The sequence below is a fragment of the Microcebus murinus genome, chromosome 3 (assembly GCF_040939455.1).
Source record: "Microcebus murinus isolate Inina chromosome 3, M.murinus_Inina_mat1.0, whole genome shotgun sequence".
Classification (NCBI taxonomy): Eukaryota; Metazoa; Chordata; class Mammalia; order Primates; family Cheirogaleidae; genus Microcebus; species Microcebus murinus.
Window position 1 is genome coordinate 101,537,524 of NC_134106.1, and position 21,035 is coordinate 101,558,558.

The window sequence follows — 21,035 nt, forward strand, 5'->3', positions numbered from 1 at the left end:
AGTAGAAAAAAATCACATCTGATTTTAGTTTATAACTTCTACAATAGGTCTGTTTATTTTCACTTCCAACCAATGTTGCAGAAATCGAATTATTAATACAGCGGGAGAAAGTCTGAATAGAAGTAAAATTGTGTTTTCATTGAAAAAACTTTTAAAGCAAATTTACAAAAACATTTTTAATAACAGCCTCAACCTGGGGAGATGCGGCAACAGTCCTCTTCTTACCCCTGTAACATTAGCGACAAAATCATTGTTCTTAAAAACACCCCGTTGTTCTGGGAAACCAAACAGCTCCTTCTGAGTCTGGACAACCACAAGGCTTTCTGTCTAACCAACCACACTGTCTAGGTCACAGACCTTCCTTATGAACTTGATTACCCCAGTGAGCCTCTAGAATAGACGGGGCAGGAAGAGCTATTTCCTCCAAAATTTTAAATGAGGAAACAGAGGCTTTGAGGGCAAAGCCATTTTTGACCTTCCCAGTTGAGCCGGGTCTCCTTGCAGGCGCCTGCACCCCACCGTGTACAGACCACGTTCAGGTCATACGTGTACGTCTTGGCCTCCTCCACTAGATGGGTTCTTTGGGAGCAGAGACTCTCCCTCTGTCTGTGTGTCCTTCCTGCCTGTCTAGTGTGAGCGCGTGGAGGGATGAATGGATTGCTGGATGGAAGAAGGATGGAGGAATGGATAGATGAACTTGCTCAAAGTCACACCTGGTAAAAAGTGGTACCCAGGTCTCCATTAGCCATATTAAGCATTCCTTCTTTAGATATATTTAAAAATCTTAAATAATACTTTAAATTATTATACAGTAAATTAGACTTTTGGGTGCGTGTGTTGAGTTCTATGGATTTCAACACATGTATAGATTCGTGTAACTACCTCCACAATTAAGTTACCGAACAATTCCATTATCAAAAGAAAGCTCTCTGATGTTTTCCTTTATAGTCACACCTTCCCTTACCCCACCCCCCAGGAAACACTGTTCTTCATCACTATCATTTTGTCTTTCAAGAATTTCTTGTAAATGGAATCCAACAGTATCTGATGTTTTGAGAATGGCTTCTTTCACTCCGCCTTTGAGAGCCATGTAAGTTGTTGTATTGATAGTTTGTTCTTTTTTATTAAACCGCTGAGCAGTATTCCTTTGGGGGGATGTACAGTGCATTTACCCATTCACCTATAGAAGACAATTTAGGTTGCTCCAGTTTTGGATGATTATGAGTAGAGCGGTTATGAACATTTCTGTACAGGTTTTGTGTGAACCCAAGTCAACTTCTCTAGGTTAAATTCCCAGGAGTGGACTTGCTGGGTCTCTTAGTAAGGGTATGTTTAACTTTTTAAGAAATTGTCAAACTGTTTTCTACATATCAGACATTCTTACGTTTGTACCACCCAACCTATCAAAAAAAATCCCTCTCTCCCTATTTTTTTATTTCTTGAAATACGATCCCCTTCCCCAGCTTCCCTTTGTCTAACTTCCTCTCCCTGCACCCTTCAGAATCACAGGCACCCCCCTGACCTTCAGAGCCAAAGCGGCGGCCGTCCATGCTGGTGTGCGCCAAGGGGCTCTGCCAGGTAACCTCCCTCCAAGCCTGCCCCCTCTGCCTTCCAAATGCCCTCCCTTCCATAGCCAAATTCTACCTTTCATCCCTCTTAAAGAGCAGTTGGTAGGTATTATTGGGACCACAGTGGGCTCTTATCAGTCATGTTCTCCTTAGAATAAACCACATTCAGGGCTATCCTAGTCTGGAGTTGGGTACAGGAAGTAGCAGAACCAGAGGGAGTTAAGGGAAGAGGCCCTAAAAGAAAAGGCAGAGGGTGTCCAACCCTGTTTTTCTGAGCTTTGCTCACTTACACTCTGACTCTTAGGAATGGGTCAGTGCGAGCCACACTCCTCCCTTCTTTTCCCTGCACACTCCTGTTAGTGCTCCCTTCTCACTTCACTGTGATGAACACAGCACGACTGGGTCCTTCCTTCCAACCTTTCAGACTGCTGAGGTTAGCACAGAGAACCAAGCTAGACACTTGTAGATTAAGGGATTATAAAGCCTCAAAGACAATGACGTCTCCTACCATGGCTTCTTCTTTGGGTCTAATTATTTTTCCCTCCTGAATTGACCCCCAGGTGGTGGTAGGGGGGAGGCAGGGACCATAAGATGGAAGAGAGACTTGACCCCCAAAACTTTGGAAGAGGTGCCCTGCCTCTTAAAATAATCTATATGTAATATTTCAAGCCTTATGCTCTTCATTTTATCTGTGATTTTAAACACAGCCTTGTCAATGAAGTACCATCATGTCAGACCTTATCACAACTCATGATGCTATTCGAGTTGCTTCATTCTTGACAGATTTCACAAACACAGGGTATAAAAAGAAAAGACTCCTTTTGTCTTTCTCTCTTTGTGAAGTCTTGACACAATGCAGATCCACATTCCTCTAATGGGCCTTTGGCCAGCCAGGCAGTGGTGCGACCAGGCTGTGAAGGCTTGTGGACAGTGAGGAGGAAGGACGGGGGTGTGGATGAGGGCGTTTTGGGGCATGGTGAATCTGATGGGGTTATGATGCAAAACTCCTATGGTGGGAGGGTGGCAAGAGGGGGCTGAGGGCTGCAGAACTTGCAGTCTGCATGTCATCCCCAGCTGTTCTGAACGACCTCTGTAAACAGAGGACGGGGGAATGGCCCACGCCACTCTGCAGGGCTGCTCCAACTTTAGGGACGCTAACTGCTTGCCAGGGGGAAGGCTACACTTAAAATAAATGTGTGCTCCACATCTCATACATTATGTAGGACTATTACATGTCAACTAAAAATATAAGGAATTTAAAAATGTAGGTTTTATTTTTAACTTTAGCCTGGCAGAGGGCAAAAGCCCAATTGACAATGATGATGATGATAAATAACAATTGTAATATAGTTAACACCAGTACCATAGTGTACCTATAGAATTCTATAAAACTTAACTATAAATTCTACAAAAAAAGAAAAAGAAAGAAAAAAAAGAAATGTGTGCTCCAAACCAACAAGCTAAAGCAAGGATCAGCAAACTTTTTCTGTAAAAAGTAACTATTTTTGGCTCTACAGGCCATGTAGTCTCTGTCATAACTACTCAACTTTTCTGAGATTGTGAAGGCAGCCATAGACGGTAAGTAAATGAATGGGCATGGCTGTGTTCCAATAAAACTTTATTTACAAAAACCAACAGTGGCCCGGATTTGGCCTGTTGAGAAGGTCATGGTTTGCCAACCCTTGCGCTGGGCAAAGCAGGTAAGCCAGAGGAAGATTCTATCTCAGCTCTGGGTCACTAACGTTCATTCAGTCTTTTGGGTAAGAGGAATAAATATCTACCTTGTTCAGGCAGCTGTGCTGCAGTCTCTTTGTTCCAGCAGCCTGTTCTGCATTCGCTTGTCTTGCCCTGTTACTTTATTTAAAATTTGTCCTTGAACATCACCTTCTCAGAGAGACCTTCTCTAGCTACCTAATCTAAGGCAGCACCACCCATCATCTCTAGCCCCATGATCTACTTGATTATTTGATTTTACCTAACACTCTACATCATTATAATACTTAAAATAATTTTTTTCTTTCTAAATTTCCCACAAAATTCCATGAAGGCAAGGACATTTTTGATATTACTGTTATATTCTTATACCTAGAACAGGGGTGGCAGATAGTAGGCACTCAATAACTATTTGATGAGTGAGAGAATAAAAAAAGTTAACAGCCTTAGAGGATCTGGAAAGTTTGAGGTATCAGGGACTGAAACAGGTATCTAAACTTTTTTCATCTACCCTCCATCGGCCAAACATTTTTGAGCATACACTCTCGTTATAGGTCATTTATTTATTAATATTTACAAATCATGTGTGAATTTTTAAAGGATGAGATGAAAAATAGAAATAGAACATCCTATCCCTCAATGAATTATCTCATGCACTCACTTTGTTATTCACTGAATTGTAGACAGAGGTAAGAGGAGCCCTAGATTAGAGTTGACATTGGGGACAGAGGGGAAAATGTAGGCACCAGTGCAAAGCCAGCAGTGATTTATCAGATCACACATCGTCTTTCCTCAGATCTTTGCCGATGCTGCAGATAATTCTTGGCAGCCTTTCCCCCTGGTGAAAAGGAGCCGACTCTTCTAACCAAGCAAGATAGAATCCATAGCCACGAAATAACAGAAGTATATGCACAAGCTGTCAGACCAACTGAAAACCTTTAGTGGAGGAGTTTGGGGGATAATGTGGGGTGAGTTCTTCTTTCCTTTAATTTCCAGATTGAAGTGCACATGGGCTGCTTTTCTTTTAAATAGACTAGTTATCATTCGTTTATTAAACACAGTCCACATGCCAGGACTGTGCTAAGCTGGTGATTAAATTCAAAGACAAGGCTCTCCAAAGCTAGGAAGCGCCTTTTACACGAGAAAAACCAAAACCAAAACCAAAACAAAATAAAAGAGAGGAAAGCACTGATATGGGATGCTCTTCATTGCTTATAGATCACAGAGAGCATTTTATAGGGCATTGAACATTCTGAGCATAACCTCAGCGGCATCGGCACCGCAGGAACGGGGGGCAGCTGCTTCCTGGAATATTTACCTTGTTATTCTCTCTGCTCTCCTCCGGCCTCATCTCATTGGCAATTTCCCTCACTTGCAGGAACTGACTACTCTTCCAGGCGGCTCTTGTTTCTGGCTGGATTGGGAGGGACTTTATTTGTGATTAACATTTTCCACATTGCATGGATGTTTTTCTTCTTTGCTTTATTAAAACTAGATATGCTAATAGTGGATTTTCCATCTTCATTAATACATAGAAAAGCAGTGTGTATTATAATTCCTTCTTCCCAGGACTCAGGCACGAGTCCTTGGACGCTGGGTGAAAGGAGATTGTGAAAGTGACCAGGGGACCCCACACTGAGCTCAAGCTTTTCCTCTATGCTAATCCCAAGTGTGGATCCCACCTGTGCACTTGACTGGAGCCTGGAATGTGTTTTTTCCCAGGAGAATCCTCAGTTCCTCATGCAAATAGGGTCTTGATATGATGCTCCCATTATTCCTCCAGATGTATCTGAATCCTGGGATAAACACCCACTGGAGTCCCAACACACGCACTTGTACACACATGGTGAAATAGCATGGGCTTTGCAGTCAGCAAGATCTGGACTTGAAAGTGATTTCATCATGTGCTCAATGCATGACCTTGGCCAAGTTATTTGACCTTGTGGAGCCCTGGGTCCTTTATCTTCATGTGACAGAGAAAGAAGGAATGATACGAGATTATGAATATTTGCAATTTTCTACACATGCACTTGCGTGCATGCACACACACATTATAACACAGTTGCAAAGAGCAAGGATTCTTTGCCTGCTTGATCAGGAAATTTCCGTGGCTTCCAGCACAGTGAGAGGTAGAGAGGAGAATTAAAAAACCAAGAGGAGCTAGATTACATTATTGAAGAAAAACACAGACGTGAGTGGTGAGCCAGAAAAGAGCCAGTGGGAGCCCCTTTCCTGGCAAAATATGAAGACATGGGTGTTTGGAGCTGGGCTTTAGCAGATGTGTCATTTTTCATCTTTCAAGAAGCAGACACCAGGATGGGGTTAGAAGAACGGAAATTTATTGGGGGAAATGCCTGCAGGATAAAAGGGAGGGACACAGGGGAGCAGGAAGGAGGCTTGACACCTGAGAAGAAAGAGTGGGAAGGATGGGGGACTGAATGAGAAGAGCTTCAGTGTGCAGTGCAGCTCGAGGAGGTCTTGGCCAGGCAGACGGGGCGCCCAGACCAAAGACGGCCCATCAGAGCAGCCCTGCCTGGCAGGAACGCTGGGCTCTCTAGTCCCACCGTTTCCAGTCATTGGCTGGGAGCAGCACAAGAAGCAGTGACATTGGACTATCACAGGAGGGAAAAGATTTGGGAGCGGAGAGAGAACATGAAGCAGCTGAGAGAGTTTGGCATTGCAGAGAGGGAGGAGAGGTGAGCAGGCAGCTCCTCCATGAGTGGAAAGAGCATCTGGGCAGGGTGCTGTGATGTCCCTTCTTTGTCATCATCTATTCTGCCTCCCCATCCTGCTCCCATCCCAAGCCAACCTCCTGCAAAGATTTATATGTTGCTTTAAGTGCCACTGGGTTTGATTTGTGCTTCTTTTGTAAATCTATTTTTTCTTTTTAGTTGTCATGCAATAATCGTACATATTTATGTGGCACAGAATGACATTCCGATACATACATGCAATGTGTAATGATCAAATCAGGGTAACTAGGATACCCATCACCTCAAACATTTATCATTTCTTTGTGTTGGGAACATTCAAAATCCTCTCTTCTAGCTCTTTGAACATATACAATAAATCATTGTTAACTACATTCACCCTCCAATGCCACAGAACACTAGTACTTATTCCTCCTATCTAGCTGTGATTTTATATCCCTTAATCGACCTGTCCCCATCCTCCCCTTCCCGCTATCCTTTCCAGCCTCTAATAACCATAATTCTACTCTCTACTTCTATGAGCTCATTTTTTTTTAGCTCCTATATGAGTGAGAACATGCAGCATTTATCTTTCTGTGCCACACTTATTTCACTTAACATAATGCACTCCAGGTTCATCCATGCTGCTGCCCACGACAGGATTTCATTTATTTTAGTGGCTGAATAAATAGTGTTCCATTGTGTAATATATACCACCTTTTCTTTATCCATTCATCTGTTGATGGACACTTAGGTTGACTCCATCTTTTGGCTGTTGTGAACAGTCCTGCGATAAACGTGGGGGTGCAGGTATCTCTTTGATGTACTGACTTCCTTTCATTTGGGTAAATATCCAGTAGTAGCATTGCTGGATCATATGGTAGTTCTATTTTTAGTTTTTTGAGAAAACTCCACCCTGTTTCATAATGGTTACACTAATGTACATTCCCACCAAGAGTGTGTAAGCGTTCCCCTTTCTCCACATCCTTGCCAGCATTTGTTACTTTTTGTCTTTCTGGTAATAGCTGTTCTAACTGGGTTAAGGAGATATCTCATTGTGATTTTGATTTGCATTTATTTGATGATTAGTGATGTTGAGCATTTTTTCAAACACTAATTTTGTTTCTTTTAAGGTGACCTTGTTTTATTTGGATTATATGTAAAATGGGGATAATATCTACCTTTTGGTGTCATAAAGATTAAATAAAGCAATGCAGGTAGAATTGCTTGACATACAACATACTGAATATCTGATATGTTCCTGTCACTATTCCAGTGATAAGAATGAGGCAATCACTAGGACAGATACAGTCCTGGCCCTTAAGGATCTTAATAAATGGTAATTTTTCTTATCTTCCATTTTTAATCTCAGGAGGCTTTTAAGTTGAGGAGATAATACCACCAAAAATAATATTTTAATTTCATTGGAATCCTGATTTCACACCTCTGTAGATGAGGTCTCCCCTGATTGGTATGATATTGATTAGTTATAGTAATAATGATCTTTACTAATATTTTTTCCTTGTACTTTAGAGTTTTCTTGTGTTAATTTATTTTGTTCTCATAGCATACCTATAAAGTGAATATCCATATTATCCTTATTCTGTAGATGAGTTAAATGAAGCCCAGAGAAGGTCATGAAGCACTTGCCAAGGTCTTGGCAGAAGTGAGATCTAAACCAGAGTTGGCCTCCCAAGCTGCTCCTCTTCACAGAGACTCCATCCTACCGCTGGAGTGAAAAAGGTTGACTCCCTCTGGAGAAATAAGCATTATCTAATGGTGCTGCCCACGCAGCCCTTAACAAGGTAAATGTTGGACAAATGTTTGCTTTTCATAAAACAAACCTTAATGCCTTTATCTTTCCAAATGTGTGTAGAGCTGACCCAAGGCCATCCGGGAGCCAGGGAACAGAGGCAGGCCCAGTAAGCTTTTATTGACATTTTGAGGAGAGAGTTCAGCATTTTTCCTGTCTACAGATTAGTACTAACATCCATCTTTAGAGCTCATTTTGGGTTCTCGCCCCTGTTTGCTACCTCTGTTCCCAATCCCTGGATCCCAAGGCTGAGTACTCCTCCTTTGCCCTCACAATTCTGAGACTTCCCTTGTTCCCAGTTCCAGACAGACCTTATGCCAGTGTCAGGAGAAATTCTTCAACAGATTGTCTGTACATGCATAGCTACCCCGTTATTGACGCCCTCCACCACAGGGTGCACCTGTTACCATTGGTGAGCCAATCAACACATCGTATCGCCTGAAATCCGTAGTTTGCATTAGGGTTCACTCTTGGTGTGCACTCTATGGGGCTGGATGAATGTGTAATGACACGTATCCACTACTATAGTGTTATGCCACAAAAATCCTCTGCACCCCACCCATTCATCCCTCACTCTGCTATAACCCCTGGCAACCACTGATCTTTTTACTGTCTCCATGGCTTTGCCTGTTTATCCCTTCAGTTCTAAGTCTGTGGCTCAGGTTAATTTTTTTCCATTGCCATTTTCACATCTCTTGGGAATGACATAGCTTTTTCTGGATTCATTTCTCTCTCTTTCTTTTTTTTCCTTTGCTCATTTGGGTTTTTTTCCCGTTATTCAAGGTCAATAGTGATACTATCTTATATTTGAATAGTGCTTTCTGAATTATTAGTGCTTTTATTCACATTACTTTAATCTCCTCAGTAATTTCATGAGATGGGCTTTTCACACCCATTATACAGATGAGAAAACTGAGACTGAGTTATATTTGGTGACTTGTCTAATGTGGGATTGTAGTGGACATTTGTTGGTCACCCAGCATCCATTTCCCCTTTTTTGGATACCATCCCAATTTTTATTGGAGTCAGCTTCTCCACTCTTGGGTGTGAGGCCCTGGGGAAGTTGAGCCAACCAATGGCTGCAGAAGTGGATATCAGAGTAGTCTACCACTGGGGTAAAATCATGCGGTGACCCCGCCCCCTGGCCTGAGCCAATCATAGTTCATCTTGAGGCTGACATTGGAGAAGGGCCTTCCTCTTACTGGACCTGGAGCTTGAGGAGGTGCCACAGGAGAAAAAAGGCAACCGAAAATGGAGTTGATGCAGAAGAATGCAGAGCTTATAACAAGTCGGCTCCTCTATAACCCAGCTGGGAGTTTGGGTTGAGGAAGCCAAGACACTCCTCTTTCTGGCTTTTGCCCGGTGAACCCGTCCTGATCTGCTGCCCAGTCCTGATCATACTCCATGTGCTCGGAAGTGGCAGAGCCGTGTGACCCAGCTCACCTGACTTCAAGACTGGCGTGTTTAACTCTGCTTGGAGCCACCATCAAAGGACGGTCCCACCCAAGTGAGTGTGATTGGAAAGCCTAAGGGGCCATTACATTAAGATAAAACCCTCCCACCTGTTCCCAAGAATTTCCTGCTTCTCCCAGGAGCTGCATTTTCGCTTGCTCAAGAATCTTCTCTAATATCTTTCCAGTGATAAAAACAGCATTAGAAATGTCTAGCCTGTGATACCCAAGGTCATCCTTTTTTCATTTTGAGTGGAATGGTGACCTTTTCTCATTTTTCTAGGGCTTCTTTTATCCTTCCAAGGAACTGAAAAATAATAGCTAATGGCTTTGCAGTAATATCTTCCCATTCCCTGAGTACCTTAGAATAAATGCCATCAAGCCTGGTTGTTCAGAGTATGTTCAGCTTTGAAATACTCTCAGCCATTCTCTCTATTTGTAGAGAGAGAGATTAAAGAAAACTCAGTAAAAGCTGCAGAACTTAGTGATGATATTTTCTATTTCTTTTGCTTTTTGTTTCGTATTGTTTTTTCCTCTATGGTTTTTGCATTCACAAAATCAATACATCCTTACTGCAAATGTTTCAAACAATAAAGAACATAAAATTAAAACTATAATCCTACCCTCCATTAACCCACCCTTCCCAGCCCAACTCTTCCAAAATAATCACTGTTAACAAATTACATTTGAATCTTTCCAGAGAATTTTTAAATGCATTTCAAACATATTCTTTGAAAAAAATAAAACAGTGCATGTATGTATAAAGAAAGTATTCCCTTTGCTCATTCTCAATTTTTACTTCCTTAGGATGTCATTGAGACTATTTTTATACTGTTCTGCAATCATTTATTTTTACTTAAGAGTATTATGGACACTTTCCAGATCAACATATATAGTTCTACCTCATTCTTTCCAAAGTCAGCATAATAGTTTCAAAGTCTGGTTAACCATAGTAACCATTCACCAGTGATGATTACTTAAATACTGTCTAGCTTTTATGATTATAAACAATACAGCAATAAATATTCTCACACATACATCTTTAAACGCTGTCACCAGTGTTTCTGAAGATTCAAGTTGTAACAGTGGAATTTGTGGGTCATAGGTTATACATTTTTTTTTTTTTTGAGACAGAGTCTCATTTTGTTGCCCAGGCTAGAGTGAGTGCCATGGCATCAGCCTAGCTCACGGCAACCTCAAACTCCTGGGCTCAAGCAATCCTACTGCCTCAGCCTCCCAAGTAGCTGGGACTATAGGCATGCGCCACCATGCCCGGCTAATTTTTTCTATATATATTAGTAGGCCAATTAATTTGTTTCTATTTTTAGTAGAAACGAGGTCTTGCTCTTGCTCAGGCTGGTTTCAAACTCCTGACCTTGAGCAATCCGCCTGCCTCGGCCTCCCACAGTGTTAGGATTCCAGGCGTGAGCCACTGCATCCGGCCAATACATATTTTTGATAGATATCATCAAATAATGCTTCAAAAAGGCTCTATGGTTTATTTTGCCATCAAAGTGTAGGAAAGTGCCTGTTTCTCAACTTGTTTGCCATCTCTCACCAGGCAACAGGTGGAAAATGGAATCTTGCTGCTATCTTAAATCCACTCCTTTTACTATTATGAGGAGTTTGCTCTTTCTTACCATTTATCAACCATGAATTTTTTTTTAGTGAATTGCCTTAATATATCATTTGATCATATTTCTATTCAGTTGTTTGAATTTTTCTTATTGACTTTAAAGGAACTATTTATATTGTTATATATATTGTGGTAACTATTTAACTCTATTTTGCCAAATAGAAGATTTCTCCTATGTTTATATAGTCACATTTATCAGTTTTTCCTGATACAGTGATCTTCTTAATTTCATTTCATGACTAGGAAAATCTTCCTCAATCAATAATTCACTTTTCTCCAATTCATTTTTAATATGTTTTAGTTTACTATTCTTTAAATGGAGTGGAGTAGGATCTGAATTTTAATTTTCTAATTGGTAGCTAATTATTTCAAGAAAAATTTATTAAATAGCAAGTATATCTTTTTTCTTCTGGTTTGAAATGCCACATTTATCCTGTTTCCTAAACCCGTCTTTATTCTATTTCTGTATTCCCTGTTTTGTTCCAACAATAATGTGCTTGTGTATTCTCAACCAGCATCATCATATATCTACGCTCTTGTTATACATTATAGATGCTGTGTAGTTAAAAGCACAAGCTCTGTAATCAGACCGCCTGGGTTAAAGACCCAGCTGTACCACTTATTAGCTGCGTGACTTTGCGCAAGTTACTACATCTACCTTGATCTGATTTTCCTCATCTGGAAAATGTGCCCAATAATAATATCAGTCTCATAATGTTTATTTATTATTTATTTTCATTTTTTACTCCTTTCTTCTTGTCTCCTAATAATGTTGTTTAAACAAGACATGCTGAGCATTTAATAGAATGCCTGGCTCATTATAAGTGGTGCTTTGCTAGGTAACTTCAAATCTCAGCAATTACCATGTGCCACGTATACTCTTTTTGTGGGTAAGTGACATTTAAAAAAAAATCTCCATTTAAAAATTAATAAATAAGATTTAGAAATATTAACTAACTTGCTTGATGCGTGATGTGGTGGACCCATGGGTCTGAACTCTATTTGTCCCATTAGAAGACATGTGTTCTTTTCATTATATTATTCTCCTTTTAAATCATAAGCACTAGGCGATAGTGGTAATTTGTGACTCAACTTCTTACATTTTCTAACCATCATATTCTTACTACCTGAAAACCATTGCTTTTTATACAGTCTGACTCCATGGCTTCCATGCTGAGGAAGGGTGCCTGTGTCAAAGTTACTTCTCAAAAGGTACTTCCCATGCACTGAGAATTGAGAACAAAACAAACCCTAAAACATACTAATACATTTTCTAGTCTGGTGATTTCCACAGGTATATCATCCCAAAAGAATATTTTGTATAGGCTGTTGGTCAAAACTTAAAATTATTTTAATTACATTGAAATGAGATCACAGGTAATAATAGGTTTGGTCAGTGTGATCTCGGTTTGCCCTCTGCTCTGAGTTCCCAGCTCATCCTACACTCCGCCACTCGCTGCTCTTTTTGGCGATTTGTTGGGCCTCCTCCTCACTTGGTTCCAACACTTCCGGGGGGGGGGTTCCTTCACAGATCAGGATTCTCTATGTTGAAAACCCACTGCTATTCACCAGGAGGAGCTCACCAGTCCAGATTCCTCTTCCTGAACACCTGGGAAGATTATATTCCTTGGCTTCCCCTGTGGCTAGATTGCAGCCTTGCAATGAGTTACAGCCAGTGGAACGTGGTCAGGAGTAGGAGTAATACTGCTTCCAGGTCTGATAATAAAATAAACCCACATGTGATGGTTAATTTTTTGTGTCAACTTGGCTGGGCTGCAGTGCCCAGATATGTGGTCAAATATTATTCTGGATGTTTCTAGGATGATGTCTTGGATGGGATTAACATTTAAATCGGTGGACGTTGAGCAATGCAGATTACCTTCCATAATGTGGGCGGGCGTCATCTGTCAAAGGCCTAAATAGAACAGAAGACTGACCTCCCACAAGCAAGAAGGGACGGTGCCAGCAGACACCCCTTGAACTTGAACTGTAGCATCAGCTCTTTTCTGGCCTCCAGCCTGTTGGCCCATCCCGCAGATTTGGGATTTGCCAGCCTCCGTGATCTTATGACCCAATTCCTTAAAATAAATCTCTTCCTATACACACACACATCCTATTGGCTCTGTTTCTCTGGAGAAACTCTAATACGCTGTGCCATTCACCAGGCTGTTTTATCCTCCAGCTGCATGGCTAGAAGCAAAGGCCTCCAGAGATGATGGTTCACGTGATGGAAGGAGCGTGGATCCCTGAGTCACCATTCAAAGCATTCTGCCAAGTAGCGTCATCTGACCTGTATCTGACTTCATTTAAGCTAGAAATAAATGATTTTCTTTTTGTTAGGTCACTGAGATGTGTTATAGTAACTAGAGTCACTTGCCTTAAGGAATGGAAATGCTTATTTTTGTCTAGAAAATCCAGTGATGGAGCAACACAGTGGAAGGTCTGGAAGGTCTAACCCAGCAGATGAGCAGGGCTTTGGTTCCGAGTGGGGAACTGTAATGGAGATCAGGAAGGTGGAGCAGACAAGCACAGGGAGGGCTTCTGGGCCAGAAGCTGGCCTGGTGAGCCAGAGCTTTCCCAGACACGCAGACACCTGTCCTGCAGAACGAGGTCCAGACCCTCGCTGTGGGGTGAGGGCTGTCTGGTCAGCATCAACCCAGGACTGCACAGCAATGAGAGGCGTGGCTCCTACGGAGCCAGAGAGGCTGGGCCCCGATCCAGCGGATCTGGGAGTAATTCTCCCGGAAGGGAGGCAATGTAGGTAGTAGCCAGAGCAGCAAGCTCTTTCCTCTGCCGACCTCCCTCGGGCCTTTGGTTATATTCATGCATCTCCGAGTGTCCTGCCCCTCCTGCCGCTCTGGCCGGCATCCCCGCATCTCCCTGCGGCCTCACTGCTCTGTGGCAAGCTGGGTTTCCCGCTCCTTCGTTGACTGTCTGGCTCTGAGCCGTAGCTTGGTTTGGCTCCCAGGCATCCTGATCAGAATGCAGGAACCAGGCCCCGACCTCAGCCAGACTTTAGTCTTTGATCTGCTCTTGCCCCTTGTAACAGATTGAATAGTGTCCCCTCAAAATTCATGTTCCATCCAGAACCTCAGAATGTGACCTTATTTAGAAACAGAGTCTTTCTTTTTTATTAAGGATTCTTTATTTTATTTATTTATTTATTTATTTATTTATTTGTTTGTTTGTTTGTGAAAGAGTCTGGCTCTGTTGCTCAGGCTAGAGTGAGTGCCATGGCATCAGCCTAGCTCACAGCAACCTCAAACTCCTGGGCTCAAGCGATCCTCCTGCCTTAGCCTCCCAAGTAGCTGGGACTACAGGCATGTGCCACCATGCCCGACTGATTTTTTCTATATATCTTTAGTTGGCCAATTAATTTCTTTCTATTTTTAGTAGAGACGGGGTCTTGCTCTTTCTCAGGCTGGTTTTGAACTCCTGACCTTGAGTGATCCACCCGCCTCGGCCTCCCAGAGTGCTAGGATTACAGGCGTGAGCCACCGCGCCCAGCCAAGAGGACCTTTTGTGAAGTGATATTTGAGAAGAGATCTCAATAGAGTGAGGGCCATGCAGATATCTATAAGAACATTTCTTAGGTAGCAGGAAGTGCCAGTCAAAGGCCCTGAGGCAGGAGTGTCTTGACATGTTTGAGAAACAGTAAGGAGGCCAGTGTGGTGAGAGCATGGAAGAGAGGGAGAAAAACGGGGAGGAGCTGAAGTCAAAGAGGTTGGGGGCGGGGTTGTCCAGGGCCAGGAAGGACATAGAATAGCTTTGGACCTCATTCTCAGTGAGAAGAGGAGCTAACAGAGGCTAAAGGCAGAAGACCATTTAGGAGGCTTTTGCAATCATACAGTTGAGAATCAATGGTGGCTAAGACAGCGTGGGAAGTGGTGAAAGTGGAGAGAGCAATCAGACTTTGGGTAATTTTGAAGGTAGAGCTGACAAGGTCTACTGATGGATCAGATATAAAGTATGGAGAAAGCAAGGGGTCAAGAATGATTCAAAGAGTTTTGGCCTGAGCAACTTGGAGAATGAGTTAACAGCTCCTGAGAGGAGCAGGGACAACTTTGCAGTTGGGGCTGGGGTGAGGTGGAGAATTTAGAGTTTGGTTTCCACGTAACCTTCAGGGCCAGGAGATGAGTGAAGCCAGTGAGGCCTTCACTGGCTCCCAAAATTCAGTAATCAACATAAATAATATTTGAATGCAATATTTTTTTTTAAAAAAACAAAATTAACACACACACACAAAAAATCGATGTTGAACAACCTATCAAAATTTAAAACAAAGACAGGCTGTTGCTGGTTGGTTTTATGGCCCTGCATTATTTTGCATCAGAAACGTTACTTCTATCAGCCTGAGGTCTCTGGGCCACAGCCCACTGCGCCTCCCTGACCCCTTTGGAGTTGACAATGGCATGCCAGCAGGTCAGGCAACACAAGGCTTCACATATAGCCATGTTTTAAAGTGTAGAGCTTATTACGTTTTTCCACTTGGCTTCAAATACTAGAGGATATTTTGACAAGTGAATCGAGGGGCTCACATATTTTTCATGTTTTCTTTTGCCCCAGGCTCCAGTATGGCTCAGCAGGGCACTGCACCCACGCGGGAATGTTGAATTCGGATACAGAGTCTGGCGCACAGGGGAAAAGTTGCAGCAGGAGCCATGATTCAGGAGCATGAGCACATAAACGTGGTGTGCGAGGCCTGGCTGTGATCAGGTGGTAGCTAAGCATGAAGAGAGAGGAGATGAGGCCTGAAGAGTAACCTGCGGGGAGGACTGTGAGGTACAAGGAGAGACCAGCAAATGTGACGGAGACACAGCAGCCGGTAGAGAGTACCCCAGAGAGAGAGTGATGTCACAGAACTCAAGGGACAAAAGCTTTGCAAGGAGAAAGGAGCATAAAACTACAGTTGGCCCTTAAACAACCTGGGAGCTAGGGGCACTGCCCCCCTGCATGAAAATCTATGTATAGCTTTGGACTCCTCAAAACTTAACTACGAGTAGCCTACGGGTAACTAGAAACCTACTGATAACAGTTGATTAACACAAATTTTGTATGTCATATGTATTATTGTTACAATAAAGTAAGCTAAAGGAAAAGAAAATGTTATTAAGAAATTCATAAGGAAGAGAAAATATATTATTCGTTGAGTGCAAGTGGATCATCATAAAGGTCTTCACCCTCATCTTCTTCACATTGGATAGGCTGAGGAGGAGGAGGAAGAAGAAGGTTGATCTTGCTGTCTCAGGAGTGGCAGAGGCAAAAGAAAATCCTCATATAAGTGGACCCTCATGGTTCAAACCTATGTTGTCCAGAGATCAACTATACACAGAGATAATTTTTTTATTTATCAGATTGGTAATGATTCCTAAGTTTTCATAAACTTGTAGTGGGTTGAATCGTTGTCTCTTAAAAAGATATGTTCAGGTCCTAATCCCCAGAACGTGTGAATGTTACTCATAAAAATCTTGAGATGAGATCATTCCGAATTATCCAGGTGGGCCCTAAATCCAACAGTCTTTGTTAGAGTGAGGCAGAGAGTGATTTCAGACAGAAGAAGATGAGGTCATGTGAAGACAGAGGCAGAGATTGGAGTGACGCAGCCACAAGCCAACGAAGCCAAGGAATGATGACATTCACCGGGAGCTGAAAGGGGCAAGGAAAGATGCTCCCCTAGAGCGACCTTGCTGACACCTTGGTTTTAGATTTCTGGCCTCCAACACTGTGAAAGAATAACTTTCTACTGTTTTAAGCCATCAATTTGTGGTCATTTGTTACAGCAGCCTCAGCAAAACAACATGAAACTCTATGATGAAGGAGCGAGGAAACCAGTTCTCTCACACATGACAGTGGATGGTAAACTGGACCGTAACGTCTGTGGAGGGTAATTTAGCAAAACTTATCAGCATTTCAAACTAGGAATTCCAATTTCAGGAGTTTGTCGTCCAGCTATACTCAACAAGCATATAAAATTATATCTGTGCAAGATTAGTCATGGAAGTATTGTTTAACACAATAAACTGCAAACCATCTAAACTTGCTATCCTTTATGTTAAATGAACTTGACTCTCTAGAGTACAATAAACACATAACCCTCTTTTTTCTCTCATTGTGGAGCCAGCTCTTTTCTGCCCCTGGATAAAATTGCAAGCTACTTTCATATTCTTTCCCCAGACATTTAAGATAATAAAAAGGACTTTGGTAATTTTAATTACAAGATTGGCCCTATTGTACTTGCCTGAATATCAAGCCCAGAGTAATATTAAAATTGTAATATTCTTATTCTAATGAAGGTTCTCTCCTCCCCCAGTGCAGGTTGGAATTATGCCTGGGAGGAGGGGGCCTGGATGGCTGCTGCTGTTTTTTTCCCATGTCCGTTCCTCCTGGCCCCACATCAAGTCTGCCTCCAACTTCTTCAGGGCTGGATGGCTGGAGAGAGATGTGGGACAGAAAAGGCCTTAGCTATTTGTCACAGACAGAATCTGGTGATGGTAGCTGTGAGAGTGGACTAGTCCGATTTGCACTGCTGCAATAACATCCCTAAATTAGAGCAACTTGACAGTGAAGGTTCATTCCTCACTCATGTCACAGGCAACAGGCATCAGCATCTGAGTAGGGTAGGGAAGGCAGGACTTAGCTCCACTTGGTCATTCCAAACCCCTGCTTTTCCCAGCCTGTGGCTTCCCCATTTTCTAGGGCCTCTTCCTGCTCTGCTGTTGGCGGGGAAAGAGAAAAAGCATGGAGGATCCTGTGGAACATAATTCAGGGCCGGGTGGGAAGGTGTCTACCATGTCACTTCTGCCCACGCTCCATTGGCTGTAACTCAGTCACATGGTTCCACCGATCTGCAAGGGCAGCTGGGAAATGTGGCCTTCATGCCCAGGAGTTGGAGTGTCCAGCATTGACTCCCTGCTTGGAGATTCCCAGAGCTGATCCTGTCTTTTGTGGGGAGCTTTCATGGATTCCCCAAAGTGCCTCTTGTGATTGTAGCTTCCTTAATGTGGGGGATTTCCCCCTGTGGCTGGCTACTTAAAATTCCTCCAAAACCTGTGGGCATCTAGCCATCTACTCTCTCTGTTGGGGTCACATTACTCCTCCAAAGAGTCATTTGGGTGGAGTTCAAGATGACCCCAGGCTGAATTCTTCCAATGTGTCCCCCAGTGGGTCCTCCAGGAGGCATCTTTGTTCCCTGTCTGTGCCATACACCTCGCTCCCAGTATGGAGAAAAGACCGACCAAATTGGTTTCATTTACCTCAAGGAAATAGGAAGAAATGTCACGATGCCTTCAGTAAGCGGAGAGACTGTCTATAAAGGTTTGAGTAGTTACTGTCTCTCTTTGGTTGAGCTGTTGGTACAGCAAAGATTGTTACTGGAATTGAGATTTCTAGAGGAGTCCATGAATTCCAAGTCAGTAATGAGTCATACACTACTTTTTTCTTTAAAATGGCTTTCTTATTTCAACACATGTTCATGTTTTCAAAACAATCAAAAATTCAGAAAACTTTAAAGAAAAAAGTTAAGCTTGCCATTGTTATTTATTTATTTATTTTTGAGACAGAGTCTCTCTCTGTTGCCTAGGCTAGAGTGCCGTGGCATCAGCCTAGCTCACAGCAACCTCAAACTCCTGTGCTCAAGTGATCCTCCTGCCTCAGCCTCCCAAGTAGCTGGGACTACAGGCATGTGCCACCATGCCCGGCTAATTTTTTTTTCTATGTATTTTTAGTTGGCCAATTAATTTCTTTGTATTTTTAGTAGAGACCGGGGGTCTCGCTCCTGCTCAGGCTGGTCTCGAACTCCTGACCTTGAGTGATCCTCCCGCCTCGGCCTCCCAGAGTGCTAGGATTATAGGCGTGAGCCACCACGCCCACTCACCATTGTTAATATTTTCATGAACAGTCTTCCAGAACTTTTTTCTGTAGATTTCGTCTTGTGGAGAAATTCTTAAGATGTGTCCTCACATTGCATCTGACACCTTTGGCATGAGATTCTAACACTGTTTTCTTCTCACTGAAACACATGCACAAGGTATGTCAGCCAAAGTCACGGCCTCTTTTCCTTTAATGAAGGATAATTAGTGTCACCAACAAATCTGCAGTGTAGAGTTCTTGCTTAGCAAGCTTATTTATTTGTTTCTGTCTCCTTAAATTAGGGATGAATTTATTTCGTTTCATCCAAATAAGAAAAAAGAAATTTTAAGTGGATTTCTTCATTGGTGCACAGTTGCTTCCCTGAGACAGAATTCTCTCTCCACTTACCAGAGGCAACCTGACCACTGCAGGGAGAGGGTATGCTGCCTCCCAGTCCCAATCCAAACCAAGAATACCAGCACCATGCTCCAGGATAAATGAGAAAAATTTTCCATCTTCAAGCAGGGGCTGAAACAGAGCAGGGAACATAATCACAACAGCCAATTCTTTTGTAGCATTTACTCTGTGCTGGAGAACTTTAGGTAATTAACTCATTGAAACCTGCCCACAAACCAAGGAGGTTGAAAACATCACCCCCATTTTACAGATGAGGAAACAGAGGCACAGAAGGGTTAGGGAATAAGGAACCTGCCCAATCTCACAAAGCTAGTAAGCGGTACAGCAGAGCTTCCCACCAAGGTAGTCTATGCACATGACCACTAGGTAAATAGCCTCTCAAACAGCATCTAAATATTATTTGGGCATTGCATTTATAGAGAATAAAAGGCTTGAGAAATCCAGATACAAAAAGCATATGGCCGGGCGCGGTGGCTCACGCCTGTAATCCTAGCACTCTGGGAGGCCGAGGCGGGCGGATTGCTCGAGTTCAGAAGTTCGAAACCAGCCTGAGCAAGAGCGAGACCCCGTCTCTACTATAAATAGAAAGAAATTAATTGGCCAACTAATATACATAGAAAAAATTAGCCGGGCATGGTGGCACATGCCTGTAGTCCCAGCTACTCGGGAGGCTGAGGCAGGAGGATCGCTTGAGCCCAGGAGTTTGCGGTTGCTGTGAGCTAGCCTGACGCCACGGCACTCACTCTAGTCTGGACAACAAAGCGAGACTCTGTCTCAAAAAAAAAAAAAAAAAAAAAAAAAAAGCATATGAAACCTTTGCTTAAATCTTTAAGCTTGCTTGTCTAAACAGGAAAATACGAGAAGAAGAAACAAGGCAAGGTGGAAGGAATTCAAGCACGTATTAAAAGGACCTAGGTGTGAATTCCAGTGCTGCCATTTCTAATGTTTCTTACTTTAGAAACATTACTTCACATGTCTACACCTCAGTTTGCTCATCTGCCAAATAAGCATAATGATGCCTGTCTCAAAGGGTTGCTGAGAAGATGAAATACTACATAGGCCTGTGGCCTGAGCCCTACCATCTGTCCTGAAGGCTCCCATAAAACCATGTACAGCACCACGTCTAGCTGCTCCACTCTCACCCATATTTTAGTTGCTACTTAGTCATCACTTTTTAGTTTTCCACAAAGAATGCACTTGCACAGAAGCATCTGTACATAGACTGTGCTGAGGATTCTGGAGGGGAGATGAGGAAGAACTTCACCTGTCACCCACCGTAGCGATGACTTAGTGTCTCTTTCCACAACTCCTCTTCTCTGCTAACCTGCCACAGCACAGTTTAAGTTCAAGGTCTCTCTTTATTTCTCTTTCTCCCTCTTAACTTTCTTTCCCCAACTCCATACATGCTCAGCCTTCACACCCTTCCTGCCCCCTTCCAGATCTTTCACCTCAAGCAATTTTTATCGAACCCTATTTCTTTGGCTCCAAGCTGACTCAGAATTCTATAGTCACATATGCATACTTGACACACTGCTTAGCAAATAAAGGGTCGTCCAGGTATTTTATCAAGACTCACCATCTTTGTTAGCTATTACTGCATAAAAAGCCACTCCAAAACTTACGGGCTTCCCATAGCAAGCATTCACTCTCTCTCTCACTGTTCTTTGGGTAGACTGGGCTCAGCCTGGGGGTTCCTCGGTTCCACATGGTGTCAGCTGGCGTTACAGTCATCAGGTGACGGGAAAGTCCAAGAGTGTTTACTCACATGGCTGGCAGTTGGAGCTGGCTCTCTGCTGGGAGCCCAACTGGAGCAACTCCGTTCTCCTCCATGTGGCCTTCCGCCTAGCAGGGGCTCCTCACAGCGTGGAAACTGGGTCCCAAGCAGGAGCTTTCCAAGCA